Below are 15,495 nucleotides of genomic sequence, written 5' to 3' on the forward strand. Positions count from 1 at the left end.
TCCATGTGTGCTGCATTCTGCAGCATGCACAGAAAGAGGAAAACGCCTCGCAGGATTGTTTTGGTGCAGGAAGGTTTCTCTTCCTGCACAAAAACAATCCTGCTTGCAATGCAGGCATCCTGGCACCATGGTGCCAGGGTTCCTGCATTGGTGCTAGGCAGCCAATTGTGCACCAGCGCAAGGGGAATGCATTGTATTTATTAAATATGGTAAATTCCTGCCCTTTCACATTGGCGTAGGGCAACACAGCAGAAAGACTTGTGGTGCTGCCCTATGCCCATTCCCCACAAATATGGGCCAGAGTGTACAACTAACAAATTAAGCAAAATGGAATGTCCTCTGAGTAGAATACTATGACAAACCTACTATTGTTACATGTCCTTATAGTTGTCCAGGCAAGTCAGTACATTGATAAATACACTATATAACTGCAGCCCCTCACGTTAGGAAAAAGAAGAAGGAAGAATAAAGTACCTTCCCTGCATTGCTCTCAGTAAAACGTTTATGTGGCCAAGGTATGTCAGAATACTGTTAGACAAAATATTATGTAACATAAATATTGTAAACTAAATATTGCTCTTTCTGTTGCAGTCTTTTCTTCTTTACTCGAATGGTGCAATATTTTTGCAAACGATGTTTAGAACATGATATTTCTGTCTAACAATATTTTGGTTACAATATTCTGGTGCAAAAAACAGCTGCGGTAGGTTACCCAAGTAAGGACTGCAAACAGGACCTGCCATCTCTCCATTCTGACATTATTACTGAAGACGTTGATGACCCAGTCACACTATGAGCACCTATGCATGCATATGTAAAATATTTTTTGACACTCCTTTTGAGGCCTAATTCGAGTAGCACCAGGGTTGTCAGACTCCAAATGTGAGGGTCTGAGTAATTTAATATTAGTGCCCTGTCTCACTGTTCCACTGGACTCCAACTTAAATAACAAAGTTCTCCTCTTTAGAACATGTCTTTCAATGGTAACAATACAGAGAGCACTCCAAGGCTTACTCAAGGACACTCAGAATATAGTAAAGCTTTCCATGCCCCTTCTTAACTGAATGTCTACTTCCTGGTCTGAGGTTTGGCCCCATACATTATTACAGTGCCTAAATATTAGGTGCTGAAGTTTTTTATGTGTGTGTTTTCACTCATCGTTTAAGAAGAGAAGAACTAAGGTCACTTTGTGAGCAAGGTATCAGATTCAATGAGCATTGATCTATGAAAACAGTAGGGGCAGTTCACAAAATGTGCTCAAATGGATGTACTCTGGCAGTAAAAAGTGCAGTGCATAATTTCCTAATATAGTTGAGTGTGACCACCAGCCTACCACCAGTCTGAAATTTGTGCCAATGTCCAAAGTTACCATATTGTTCATGATGTTTCACTGCACCTCCTATGAAATCACTCAGGTCAATGCAATGCAGACAAACTCTCCAAAAAATAGCCAGAAAACTCTACCAAAGCTTGGCAGACATACGGTAACAACGGGATGAATTTTTACAGTGCCATCGAGCCCACTGGACTGGAAACTCACCACATACAGAGTTGGTGTCAAGCCAGTCATGGTAGCTTGTGCCAGGCGTTCAAATGTGTTATCTCTGCAACAATGCAACAGATTTGGATGTGGTCAATTGTTCTTGGATCAGTGCTGTGGGTAACTGGGTTGTTGATTGAATGGGGTGTGGTCCCTCATCAAGAAACAGCCACAAGCCCTGTCAGGGTGAACCACAAAAGTCACTACATTTACCCTTGCTTAACCCTCTGGTAGGTAGGCAGAATAGCAGTAAGGCTTAACATAGAGGCAACATGTAAAGTATTTATGCAGCACACAAACAGCAACAAAGTGAAAACACAACATCAGAAATATCCCACACCAATTTAGACACAATAGAGTGCATTTTAATAAATGTTTAATTTTAATTAGAGTGCATTTTATTAAAACAAAAAAATCAATCAGTAGAACTGGAGTTATGAATTTTTAAAGTTTTAGGTCAAATCTAGCACCTAAAAGATCAAAGTGCAAACCGCGGATATCTACTCGTGCGCGACTGGGTCACAATCGTAAAATATGGCCAACCATGAAGGAGAGTGGGTTAGATTAAAAAAGTGGACTGGGCCCAGTTTGCACTTACCTTTGGACTTAAACAAATGTGTAATTTCTCTATTGATACATGTTATATTGCATTCATATTTAAGATTTTGTAAATATACTTCGTATACAGTATTATTAGAATAAATTAGCAATCTTAACAGCTTCACAATTTTCTCAAAAGAGGTAATTGCACAACTAAATAATTTACTTTTACGAGCTATAATCAAAATGACTGTGACCGGACACATGCTTGAAATACATCCCAATGAATTATTCTGGAAGTATATGAAAGAGAAGTGTGATAAAAGTAAGTAATCATTATTAGTTGACAGTTTTGTAATTTATGGTCATATTTTTGAGACCGATGTCACTATTCAGTCTCCATCTAAGGACACTGTTGGAAATGGCCCTTCTGCAGGGTTATCCCCAGACTTTTTGCCTTCCTCCTTCTCTTTTTCTGACCTCATTTTTGCTGGGTTCTAGACTCTGCGCACTTTACCACTGCTAACCAGTGCTAAAGTGCATATGCTCTCTCCCTTTAAACATGGTAAAATTGGATCATACCCAATTGGACTATTTAATTTACCTATAAGTCCCTAGTAATGTGCAGTGTATTTGCCTAGGGCCTGTATATTAAATGCTACTAGTGGGCCTGCAGCACTGGTTGTGCCACCCACTTAAGTAGCCACTTCCCCTTGTCTCAGGCCTGCCATTGCAAGGCCTGTGTGTGCAGTTTAACTGCCACTTCGACTTGGCATTTAAAAGTACTTGCCAATCCTAAAACTCCCCTTTTTCTACATATAAGTCACCCCTAATGTGTGCCCTAGGTAACCCCTAGAGCAGGGTGCTGTGTGGGTAAAAGGCAGTACATGTACCTGTGTAGTTTATATGTCCTGGTAGTGTAAAACTCCTAAATTTGTTTTTACACTACTGTGAGGCCTGCTCCCTTCATAGGCTAACATTGGTGCTGCCCTCATACATTGTTGAGGTGGCAGCTGATGATCTGAAAGGAGCAGGAAGGTCATATTTAGTATGGCCAGAATGGTAATACAAGGTCCAGCTGACTGGTGAAGTCGGATTTAACATTACTATTCTAGAAATGCCACTTTTAGAAAGTGAGCATTTCTTTGCACTTAAATCTTTCTGTGCCTTACAATCCACGCCTGGCTAGGTTTAGTTGACAGCTCCTTGTGCATTCACTCAGACACATCCCAAACACAGGGTACTCAGCCTCACTTGCATACATCTGCATTTTGAATGGGTCTTCCTGGGCCGGAAGGGTGGAGGGCCTGCCCTCACACAAAGGACTGCCACACCCCCTACTGGGACCCTGGCAGACAGGATTGAACTGTAAGGGGACCTGGTGCACTTCTTAGCCACTCTTTGAAGTCTCCCCCACTTCAAAGGCACATTTGGGTATAAAACAGGGCCTCTGCCCTACCACCTCAGACACTTGCTGGAGAAGAAACCTGAACCAGAAACTACATCCTGCCAAGAAGAACTGCCTGGCTGCTCAAAGGACTCACTTGTCTGCTTTCTACAAAAGACTGCTGCCCTGCTGTTGGCCTGCTGTCTTGCTGAACTCTTGCCTGGCTGTAAAGGTGCTGTCCAAGGGCTTGGATAGAGCCTACCTCCTGTTCCCTGAAGTCTCAGGACCAAAAAGACTTTTTTTTTTTCATTTGGACTCTTCGTGCGCCGACAATTTCGACGCACAGCTTGCTCTGCGGCGAGAAAATTGCCGCACACCGACGCTTATCAACGCGACGCCTTCGGGGTGACCGGAACTTCGACGCACGGCCTTGCAAGGACAACGCCACCTGACTTCCAGAGGGTAAATCGATGCGACGCCTGATGTGAGAACGAAAATTCCACGCACAGCCGCCCGGAACGACGCGCAGCCGGAAAACAAGCTGAAGAATCCACGCATAGACCCAGGGACATCTGGTAATCCCGCAAACCACAGAAAGAGACTGTCCGCACGCCGTAAAACGTACGACTTCCCCGCGTGAAAAATAACAACGCAAGTCCGTGTGTGCAGGGGAGAAATTGACGCACCCACCATTTTTCCACGTATCTCTTCTTCTGCGGCCCTTTGCGGAGATTTTCCACTGTAAACCAGGTACTTTGTGCTTGAAAGAGACTTTGGGGGTCATTCTTACTTTGGCGGGCGGCGGAGGCCGCCCGCCAAAGTAACCCCGTCAGAACACCGCACCGCGGTCGAAAGACCGCTGCGGGGATTCTGAGATTTGCCCTGGGCTGGCGGGCGGCCGCCAAAAGGCCGCCCGCCAGCCCAGGGCAAATCAACCTTCCCACGAGGACGCCGGATCAGAATTGAGCTGGCGTAGTGGGAAGGTGCGACGGGTGCAGTGGCACCCGTCACGTATTTCAGTGTCTGCATAGCAGACACTGAAATACTTTGCGGGGCCCTCTTACGGGGGCCCCTGCAGTGCCCATGCCATTGGCATGGGCACTGCAGGGGCCCCCAGGGGCCCCGCGGCACCCCCTACCGCCATCCTGTTCATGGCGGGTTTCCCGCCATGAACAGGATGGCGGTAGGGGGTGTCTGAATCCCCATGGCGGCGGAGCGCGCTCCGCCGCCATGGAGGATTCAGAAGGGCAGCGGTAAACCGGCGGGTGACCGCCGGTTTACCCTTTCTGACCGCGGCTGAACCGCCGCAGTCAGAATGCCCTTCGGAGCACCGCCGGTCTGTCGGCGGTGCTCCCGTGGCCGGTGACCCTGGCGGTCACCGGCCGCCAGGGTCAGAATCAGGCCCTTTGTTTTCTTTTTAAAGACTTAAGACACTTAGGGGGTTATTACAACTTTGGAGGAGGTGTTAATCCGTCCCAAATGTGACGTATATACCACCAGCCGTATTACGAGTTCCATAGGATATAATGGACTCGTAATACGGCTGGTGGTATATCCGTCACTTTACCGTCACTGTGGGACGGATTAACACCTCCTCCAAAGTTGTAATAACCCCCTTAATATCACTTTTCAGTGATATCTCTACAATTTCACATTGCATCTTCATTCGTTTTGACCTACAATTATCCAGATAAATATTCTATATTTTTCCAAACACTGTGTGGTGTATTTTTGTAGTGCTATATGGTGTTATTGTATGATTTATTGCACAAATACTTTACACACAGCCTTCTAAGTTAAGCCCGACTGCTCGTGCCAAGCTACCAGAGGGTGGGCACAGGATAATTTTGGATTGTGTGTGACTTACCCTGACTAGAGTGAGGGTTCTTGCTTGGACAGAAGGTAACCTGACTGCCAACCAAAAACCCCATTTCTAACAGACAGCTATTCGAATGTCTTCTAGTTTCATGTGTATGAAGATTATGCATAATACAAAATATCAATTTGCTCAATTCTGAAGCGAGAAATTGAGTGGCATAAATTTCTTAAGGCTAAAGAATAATAATTTCGAGACTGAGTCAAGTATGTACTTCATAAAAAAAAGTGTATTCTTTCTATGTGGAAAAATGAAGATGTCAAACATCAACATGTTTTGTATTTCTGACGAAACATTTGAAACTCTCTTAGATTTTTGAAAAAACTTTTGAAACTTTCAAAGAATTTAAAAAGTCTGAATTTAATAGATGACTTTCTCTCTAGTAGTGGTTTATATATTAGGGTACAATCTCCCCTGACCGTCCATTTCCAAACCTATAGGGTCACATTTATGTACTTTTGGCTCAGGGCAGCAATGATGACTTGATGCGCTGCCCTGCGTCAAAAGGAAAGGGTAGGAATGCACCAAATCTATGTGATACAATGCATTCCTGTTCCCTCCAACTGTGTTGGCACCGTTTTGGCTGCCTAACACCAGTGCAGGTACCCTTGGGGCCCCTTCCTGTACAAGAACAATCCTGGGAGGTGTTTTCCTCTTTCTATGTGTGCTGCACAATGCAGCATACATAGAAAGAGGAATGAACTTGGAGAAAACAAGTAATTTCCCCTCGTTGTGCCTTCCCTGGGGAGGTGTAAGGTTTTGGTGCATCCCCGGGTTTACAGGGTCTCGTAAATCTGGGGATGCATCAAAATCGATGGGTGTTGCATGCAGTGAAGGCTCCGGGAGGGAAAATGATGGGGTGGCACGGCGCATGGCGGTAAGCAACAAAAAAATATATAATCACTTTTTTAAAACTTACTTTTTTTGCTGAGCTGCTCTAATCCGCTCCTCGGTACTCCACTGAAGGCCCAGGCTCCCAACTGGCAGCATGAAAACAGCATTCGGATTGGAGGCAGAGTGAGAGTCTCTGTCTGATGTCTCCAACCCAGCAACGCAGTGCCGGGTTGGAGAGAGCCTAGTGCGCATTGTGTTTGGCCGGCCCAAGATGGCCGGTCAAACATACATGCACACTGAGGGAGAGTGCTCTACACTCCCCCTCCGTCCCTGTCATGGTCTGTGCCCCACCCTTTTTACATGAAAACAATATGCTGCTGGTGTGGGGGAGGGGGATGCTCCTCCGCCATAGCAGAGGAGCCAGCCCTGGTTGCATGGGTAAATCCACCGCAACACCCATGGAACGCCTCCCTGGTGCAGTGTAAGGCAACGCAGCGACTTGCTCTCCCTTGCCTTACTCCATATCTATGAGGCCATTTAAAGCCACACAAAATGCGTTTGCGTGGCCTCATAGATATGGTTGAGAGGTTTGCGCCGCTGCAGCGTCACTAAAAGTGACGCAACGGCAGCGCAAAACTCTCATAAGTATGACCTATAATTTCTAATGTAAGGTCTCTTCATACAATAGGATTATCAACAGTTGGACTATGTATATTAAGTAAATGAAGAAGATGTTTATCATTTTTAACTTCATCATAAACATATCTCCCTTTGGAATTACTATGTTCATGTAAAATTTCAACATTTAACTTTTTAAAAATATTTATTGTAATCCCATTATCCAACCTGTAGCTGGCAAGGACACTTAGGGCCTATTTTAGATAGTAGCGGAAAAGTTACTCCAGTGACAGATATCCCGTCTTCTGAAATCTAAATGCCATTGTATCCTATGTTATTACAGAATAACTCATCCGCATATATTTAAATCAGGCCTTACGTCACCAACCCAGCCTTTATTGTTGATTAATAAAATGTTGTCATTTATACGCTTTTCCTGCCAAAAACATATATAAACTTTATGTCCAGCCAAATACTTAGCCATTTTTTTTTAACTGGATGTCATAAATCTTTTACATTAAGAGAAGTAGTGTTACGATGGTATAAACAGCCATAATTAAAGGGAACCACGTGTAAGTGAAACACATCGGAGGGAGCAAAATCTGTATGTCCCTGTTATGCTTAATGAATATAATAAGGAGGTTTCATACTATCACATAACCTTTATAATGCATTGAATCATTAGTTCATTTCAAGCAGATTATGCTGATCACAATATACAATTAAGTCTGCAGGAGAAATAAAGGATTTAAATATATCATTCTCCCAGATGGTTTTCATCAATGGGTCAAAAAGACCGTGGGCCAGATGTAGCAAAGTAGCAAATTGCGACTTGCAATTTGCGAGTCCCTGCGACTCGCAAATTGCAAGTCGCAATTTGGGATGCAGAAAGGTGTCTCAGACACCTTCTGCGAGTCGCTATGGGGTCGCAAAGACCCACCTCATTAATATTAATGAGGTGGGTTGCAATTTGCGACCCCATAGCGACTCAGGGCACTCACGGGGATGGAGGCCTGCTGGGAACAGCAGACCTCCATGTCCGTGACTGCTTTTAAATAAAGCAGTTTTTTTTTTTTCAAAGGGCAACCCGTTTTCCTTAAAGGAAAACGAGCTGCACTTTGAAAAATAAACCGAAACCTTTTGTTTCGGTATTTTTCAGGGCAGGTAGTGGTCCATTGGACCACTGCCTGCTCTGAAAAATTATTTTTAGGTCCAGTCACAAAGGGGAAGGGGTCCCATGGGGACCCCTTCCCGTTTGCGACTGGGTTACCATCCACTTCAAGTGGATGGTAACTGCGAGTCCATTTGCGACCGCTTTCGCGGTCGCAAATGGAATTGCATACCATTGCGACTCGCAAATAGGAAGGGAACACCCCTTCCTATTTGCGACTCTGAAATGCATTTTGCGAGTCGGTGCCGACTCGCAAAATGCATTTCTACATACCAGATGGGCTTTAGCGACTCGCAAACGGCGTTTTTCGCCGTTTGCGAGTCGCTAAAGCTTTCCTACATCTGGCCCCAAATTTGCAAAAATCATCTTTCAATCCGGGTCTAAACGCAGAAAACTCCCTATGTCTAGAAACTGTTTCTTTAGCAGAGTCTTGGTATTTATGTTTGATTTCATTCACTACCAATTAAGGTACTTCACAGATCACTTTCTTAATCATGACCGGATCATAATGATGATGATGACAAAATATTTTGAAGTTAACTTGCCTGGGTTTAGATTGATGAAGTTTACAATATGATGGAATCCATGGAGCTTTATCAATTTCAAACTTCTCTCCAAACTGTAACTTTATTACTATTGGAAAGAAGGTTTCCAAATCAATTCTGAAACTTTATCCTCCAACATTTTCTGCCAGATTATATTGCTTGTTTCTATTCTGAAGTTCTAAAAGACATTTGTTATTTGAATAACGTGATCAGCAACAGGAGTAGGTTGATTAAGCAAAGTTATAGTGTCCTTACATTTAATTTAATTGTGAAATATTCTCACTGATAAATCAGTAGCATCATGTTGAATGGTCTTGATGTTGCAGCTAGTAGCATCTAAATTCACATAAATTGCAGGTATTTCCTCCAAAGGTTTTTCTGAAGATGGTTCCTGAGAATCAAGAACTCTGAGTTTCATTTGTGGCAATGAAGTAGCCAGTTTCCTTTTATTAGATATTGTAGTTTTAGATTCAGATGAGATAGTATCCATTAAAGGAAGAGAGAAGTAATGCGTTTGCATCAAAATGAATGTTTCTGCAGAGAAATGACCAAAGCTGACATCAAACTTCTGCTTAGAGCAGATTGATGCAAACACTTTAATGAGACCCCACTTGCAGCCCTTTCCTTATAGCTTGGGCTTGAAGTGACGACTAAAGTGTTGCAGGAATCCTAACAGAATACCCCCCTTTTCTTCCTTTTGTAGTTTTAATGTAGCACGATCTTGACCTAAGGGTGCTTTACATGAGCACCAGATCAGGTCAGATTTTTTTAGGGCACAGAGAAATTAAATGATTTTCCCAGAATCACATGATGTTGAGCCTACATTCAGACTCGAACCACATTCACCAGTTCAAAGTAAGCAGCTTGGGCCAGTATTTCAAATCTCATCCTTATCCTCGTCCAAGCTTGGTATGTTGAGAATAGTAAATCTGAATTAGTTTAGCGGCATGGCTCCAAGGAATGGTGACTAATGAGGTAATCCTTCTTTCTCACCAGCAAATATATAGTTCCTTGAAAATAGCGAGAATCAACTATATCTGAAACTTTATATTCAGATGACCATTTTTTTCTTTACAGGAGGAGGGGCTAGGAAAAGTCAGGAGGAAAGATCAGAAACAAAAGCTTTTAGTTATGAAACATGAAAGATCAGATATATTTCCCAAGTGGTGGGCAGCTTTAGATAGACAGTCACAGGATTAATCTTACAGTATGAGTGATGTGAAAATGACCTAGGAGTCGGGGTCTAAGTTCAATCGACCACATTTAGGTGGCAAAAAATCATGACGATAACCACATTTTATCCCTTATTACATACTAAGGATCATGTTGTCTATGCTTATCTACATTCTCCTTCCTATGGTCTTGGGCTTCTTGCAGGTTCTTCTTAACTAGATCCCTGACTGCAGCCAGTTCTTAGAGGCAGTGGTACTAGTTGGTGATCTAATTATTTCACAGCCAGTTCTTGGGTGGAACCCTTGTCTGCAAAACAACTGAGTCATTTTTAGGAACAATGAATGCTATTATTATAAGCAAAATTCGGCATAAGGTAGTAGAGACGCCCAATTATTGCAGATTGTGTCTCAAAAACACCAGAAGTTAGGCTCAATAATTTGACTGGACCAAGCTCTAAGTGAAGTTTTTTTTAATTTTCTAACTGAATTTTATTAGGCTTTCAAGAAACAAAAACAGCAAGACAGTACAGTATTGACCAATATACATCAATCATAGGACGTGCATTGAAACAAGTTACAGAGTCTGCCTTGTAATACAAAACCTGGGCAAAAGCCCAGTCCAGCCAGTACACTGCCCCCGTGCTGCCATCAAATCGCATTCCCCAAAACAGACCAACAAGTGCACAAAACAATCCACTCTTCGAACCCCCCAGTCCTAGCTGTCCAGTATGCAGGTATAGTGACCATACCATACCAAAAGACCTAAACCGGTTTTCCCTAGAAATGCGCAATGCGTTTGCGTGGCCTCATAGATATGGTTGAGAGGTTTGCGCCGCTGCAGCGTCACTAAAAGTGACGCAACGGCAGCGCAAAACTCTCATAAGTATGACCTATACTTTCTAATGTAAGGTCTCTTCATACAATAGGATTATCAACAGTTGGACTATGTATATTAAGTAAATGAAGAAGATGTTTATCATTTTTAACTTCATCATAAACATATCTCCCTTTGGAATTACTATGTTCATGTAAAATTTCAACATTTAACTTTTTAAAAATATTTATTGTAATCCCATTATCCAACCTGTAGCTGGCAAGGACACTTAGGGCCTATTTTAGATAGTAGCGGAAAAGTTACTCCAGTGACAGATATCCCGTCTTCTGAAATCTAAATGCCATTGTATCCTATGTTATTACAGAGTAACTCATCCGCATATATTTAAATCAGGCCTTACGTCACCAACCCAGCCTTTATTGTTGATTAATAAAATGTTGTCATTTATACGCTTTTCCTGCCAAAAACATATATAAACTTTATGTCCAGCCAAATACTTAGCCATTTTTTTTTAACTGGATGTCATAAATCTTTTACATTAAGAGAAGTAGTGTTACGATGGTATAAACAGCCATAATTAAAGGGAACCACGTGTAAGTGAAACACATCGGAGGGAGCAAAATCTGTATGTCCCTGTTATGCTTAATGAATATAATAAGGAGGTTTCATACTATCACATAACCTTTATAATGCATTGAATCATTAGTTCATTTCAAGCAGATTATGCTGATCACAATATACAATTAAGTCTGCAGGAGAAATAAAGGATTTAAATATATCATTCTCCCAGATGGTTTTCATCAATGGGTCAAAAAGACCGTGGGCCAGATGTAGCAAAGTAGCAAATTGCGACTTGCAATTTGCGAGTCCCTGCGACTCGCAAATTGCAAGTCGCAATTTGGGATGCAGAAAGGTGTCTCAGACACCTTCTGCGAGTCGCTATGGGGTCGCAAAGACCCACCTCATTAATATTAATGAGGTGGGTTGCAATTTGCGACCCCATAGCGACTCAGGGCACTCACGGGGATGGAGGCCTGCTGGGAACAGCAGACCTCCATGTCCGTGACTGCTTTTAAATAAAGCAGTTTTTTTTTTTCAAAGGGCAACCCGTTTTCCTTAAAGGAAAACGAGCTGCACTTTGAAAAATAAACCGAAACCTTTTGTTTCGGTATTTTTCAGGGCAGGTAGTGGTCCATTGGACCACTGCCTGCTCTGAAAAATTATTTTTAGGTCCAGTCACAAAGGGGAAGGGGTCCCATGGGGACCCCTTCCCGTTTGCGACTGGGTTACCATCCACTTCAAGTGGATGGTAACTGCGAGTCCATTTGCGACCGCTTTCGCGGTCGCAAATGGAATTGCATACCATTGCGACTCGCAAATAGGAAGGGAACACCCCTTCCTATTTGCGACTCTGAAATGCATTTTGCGAGTCGGTGCCGACTCGCAAAATGCATTTCTACATACCAGATGGGCTTTAGCGACTCGCAAACGGCGTTTTTCGCCGTTTGCGAGTCGCTAAAGCTTTCCTACATCTGGCCCCAAATTTGCAAAAATCATCTTTCAATCCGGGTCTAAACGCAGAAAACTCCCTATGTCTAGAAACTGTTTCTTTAGCAGAGTCTTGGTATATATGTTTGATTTCATTCACTACCAATTAAGGTACTTCACAGATCACTTTCTTAATCATGACCGGATCATAATGATGATGATGACAAAATATTTTGAAGTTAACTTGCCTGGGTTTAGATTGATGAAGTTTACAATATGATGGAATCCATGGAGCTTTATCAATTTCAAACTTCTCTCCAAACTGTAACTTTATTACTATTGGAAAGAAGGTTTCCAAATCAATTCTGAAACTTTATCCTCCAACATTTTCTGCCAGATTATATTGCTTGTTTCTATTCTGAAGTTCTAAAAGACATTTGTTATTTGAATAACGTGATCAGCAACAGGAGTAGGTTGATTAAGCAAAGTTATAGTGTCCTTACATTTAATTTAATTGTGAAATATTCTCACTGATAAATCAGTAGCATCATGTTGAATGGTCTTGATGTTGCAGCTAGTAGCATCTAAATTCACATAAATTGCAGGTATTTCCTCCAAAGGTTTTTCTGAAGATGGTTCCTGAGAATCAAGAACTCTGAGTTTCATTTGTGGCAATGAAGTAGCCAGTTTCCTTTTATTAGATATTGTAGTTTTAGATTCAGATGAGATAGTATCCATTAAAGGAAGAGAGAAGTAATGCGTTTGCATCAAAATGAATGTTTCTGCAGAGAAATGACCAAAGCTGACATCAAACTTCTGCTTAGAGCAGATTGATGCAAACACTTTAATGAGACCCCACTTGCAGCCCTTTCCTTATAGCTTGGGCTTGAAGTGACGACTAAAGTGTTGCAGGAATCCTAACAGAATACCCCCCTTTTCTTCCTTTTGTAGTTTTAATGTAGCACGATCTTGACCTAAGGGTGCTTTACATGAGCACCAGATCAGGTCAGATTTTTTTAGGGCACAGAGAAATTAAATGATTTTCCCAGAATCACATGATGTTGAGCCTACATTCAGACTCGAACCACATTCACCAGTTCAAAGTAAGCAGCTTGGGCCAGTATTTCAAATCTCATCCTTATCCTCGTCCAAGCTTGGTATGTTGAGAATAGTAAATCTGAATTAGTTTAGCGGCATGGCTCCAAGGAATGGTGACTAATGAGGTAATCCTTCTTTCTCACCAGCAAATATATAGTTCCTTGAAAATAGCGAGAATCAACTATATCTGAAACTTTATATTCAGATGACCATTTTTTTCTTTACAGGAGGAGGGGCTAGGAAAAGTCAGGAGGAAAGATCAGAAACAAAAGCTTTTAGTTATGAAACATGAAAGATCAGATATATTTCCCAAGTGGTGGGCAGCTTTAGATAGACAGTCACAGGCTTAATCTTATGAGTGATGTGAAAATGACCTAGGAGTCGGGGTCTAAGTTCAATCGACCACATTTAGGTGGCAAAAAATCATGACGATAACCACATTTTATCCCTTATTACATACTAAGGATTATGTTGTCTATGCTTATCTACATTCTCCTTCCTATGGTCTTGGGCTTCTTGCAGGTTCTTCTTAACTAGATCCCTGACTGCAGCCAGTTCTTAGAGGCAGTGGTACTAGTTGGTGATCTAATTATTTCACAGCCAGTTCTTGGGTGGAACCCTTGTCTGCAAAACAACTGAGTCATTTTTAGGAACAATGAATGCTATTATTATAAGCAAAATTCGGCATAAGGTAGTAGAGACGCCCAATTATTGCAGATTGTGTCTCAAAAACACCAGAAGTTAGGCTCAATAATTTGACTGGACCAAGCTCTAAGTGAAGTTTTTTTTAATTTTCTAACTGAATTTTATTAGGCTTTCAAGAAACAAAAACAGCAAGACAGTACAGTATTGACCAATATACATCAATCATAGGACGTGCATTGAAACAAGTTACAGAGTCTGCCTTGTAATACAAAACCTGGGCAAAAGCCCAGTCCAGCCAGTACACTGCCCCCGTGCTGCCATCAAATCGCATTCCCCAAAACAGACCAACAAGTGCACAAAACAATCCACTCTTCGAACCCCCCAGTCCTAGCTGTCCAGTATGCAGGTATAGTGACCATACCATACCAAAAGACCTAAACCGGTTTTCCCTAGAAAAAATATACCCCTATACAAAACCTGACTATGCAGCAAAAAATTCCACTAACATATCTGATACTTCCTCAGGGAGCAACACCAGCTCAGATAGTGACAGCAACTCGTCAGGGTACACACGACAACGCCGCGGACGACGTGGCCAACGTCGAGGAGGGTGGAACTATCCACCCTTACCTCCCCAATACCCCCCATACTTTAACCAACAATGGGGTTGGCCTAACCAGTATGGCCCTCCACAATACCAAGCACCTTACCTGCAACACCCTGCCCAATGGTCCTTCTCTGAACCCCCACCCCCTTTTTTAGACAGAGATCATGGGAGGGACAGAGGGAGGAGAAAAGAAGTACAGTGGCGTCCAAAAGAGGATGTTTTGGAAAACCCAATGCACAGGGACGCCGCACCAGGGACAAGCAAGGCAAAGTGAATCCCGATTCAGAGAATACAGTTAACATCATTAACCTAACCAATCGGGCCCTGAGTCAAATCGAAACCCAAGCATTAAATAAAGGCCTGAATTTCGTGCCTACCCCTAAAGTAGACCTATTCCGAACCAGAACAGAATTGGCAGGTCTGTTTCGTAAGATCCGCCTAAAAACCTTTTTCCTCGGGAAAGAATATGATACTCCCGTACAGAATACAAGACTACGCCCGAAATCTACCTTTTGCCCCCCAGCAGGGCAAATGCCCCCGGAGGTACTGGCTTTCGAGAAATCAGTATCCCTTAAGATCAATGGGCTGACTGAGTCATCCAACAAAGTATTCCACAATATGAGTAAAATCGAAATAGAGTCATTGAAGAGCCTTACAGCCGATCCTAATATTATCATCAAACCAGCAGACAAAGGCGGGGCCACAGTGATTCTTCCACAAAAAATGTATAGAGACGAGTGTAAGCGACTGTTGGGGAATACCAGACACTACAAGCGTCTGGCACGTGACCCTACAACTGATGTCCAAGAAGAGATCACCTTCCTAGTGTCAAAAGGGAAGGAAAACAACTGGGTCACAGATCATGAGGCATCATATCTGATACAGACCAACCCAAAAATCCCGTACTTTTATATTCTACCAAAAGTCCATAAAGAGAAGATCCCTCCACCCGGTAGGCCCATAGTTTCCGGGATAGGCTCAGCACTAGAGCCCTTGTCAAAATTTGTGGATTTCTTCCTTCAACCGTTAGTCAAAAGGATCCCGACCTATCTTTAGGACACCACCCATGTCCCCCTTTTACTGGAGTCTATAACCTTTGAAAAATCTAAGGAACTTCTAATTACTCTTGATGTGGAATC

The 15,495-nt window shown here is 42.6% G+C and overlaps 1 protein-coding gene across 2 annotated transcripts in view; it reads left to right on the forward strand.

The window, feature by feature from the left end:
- LOC138292690 (cytochrome P450 2D15-like) overlaps positions 1-15,495 on the forward strand; it is a 389,602-nt gene that overhangs the window by 353,106 nt on the left and 21,001 nt on the right. The window lies entirely within an intron of this gene.

Source organism: Pleurodeles waltl, chromosome 4_2 (genome assembly GCF_031143425.1).
Source record: "Pleurodeles waltl isolate 20211129_DDA chromosome 4_2, aPleWal1.hap1.20221129, whole genome shotgun sequence".
Taxonomy (NCBI): Eukaryota; Metazoa; Chordata; class Amphibia; order Caudata; family Salamandridae; genus Pleurodeles; species Pleurodeles waltl.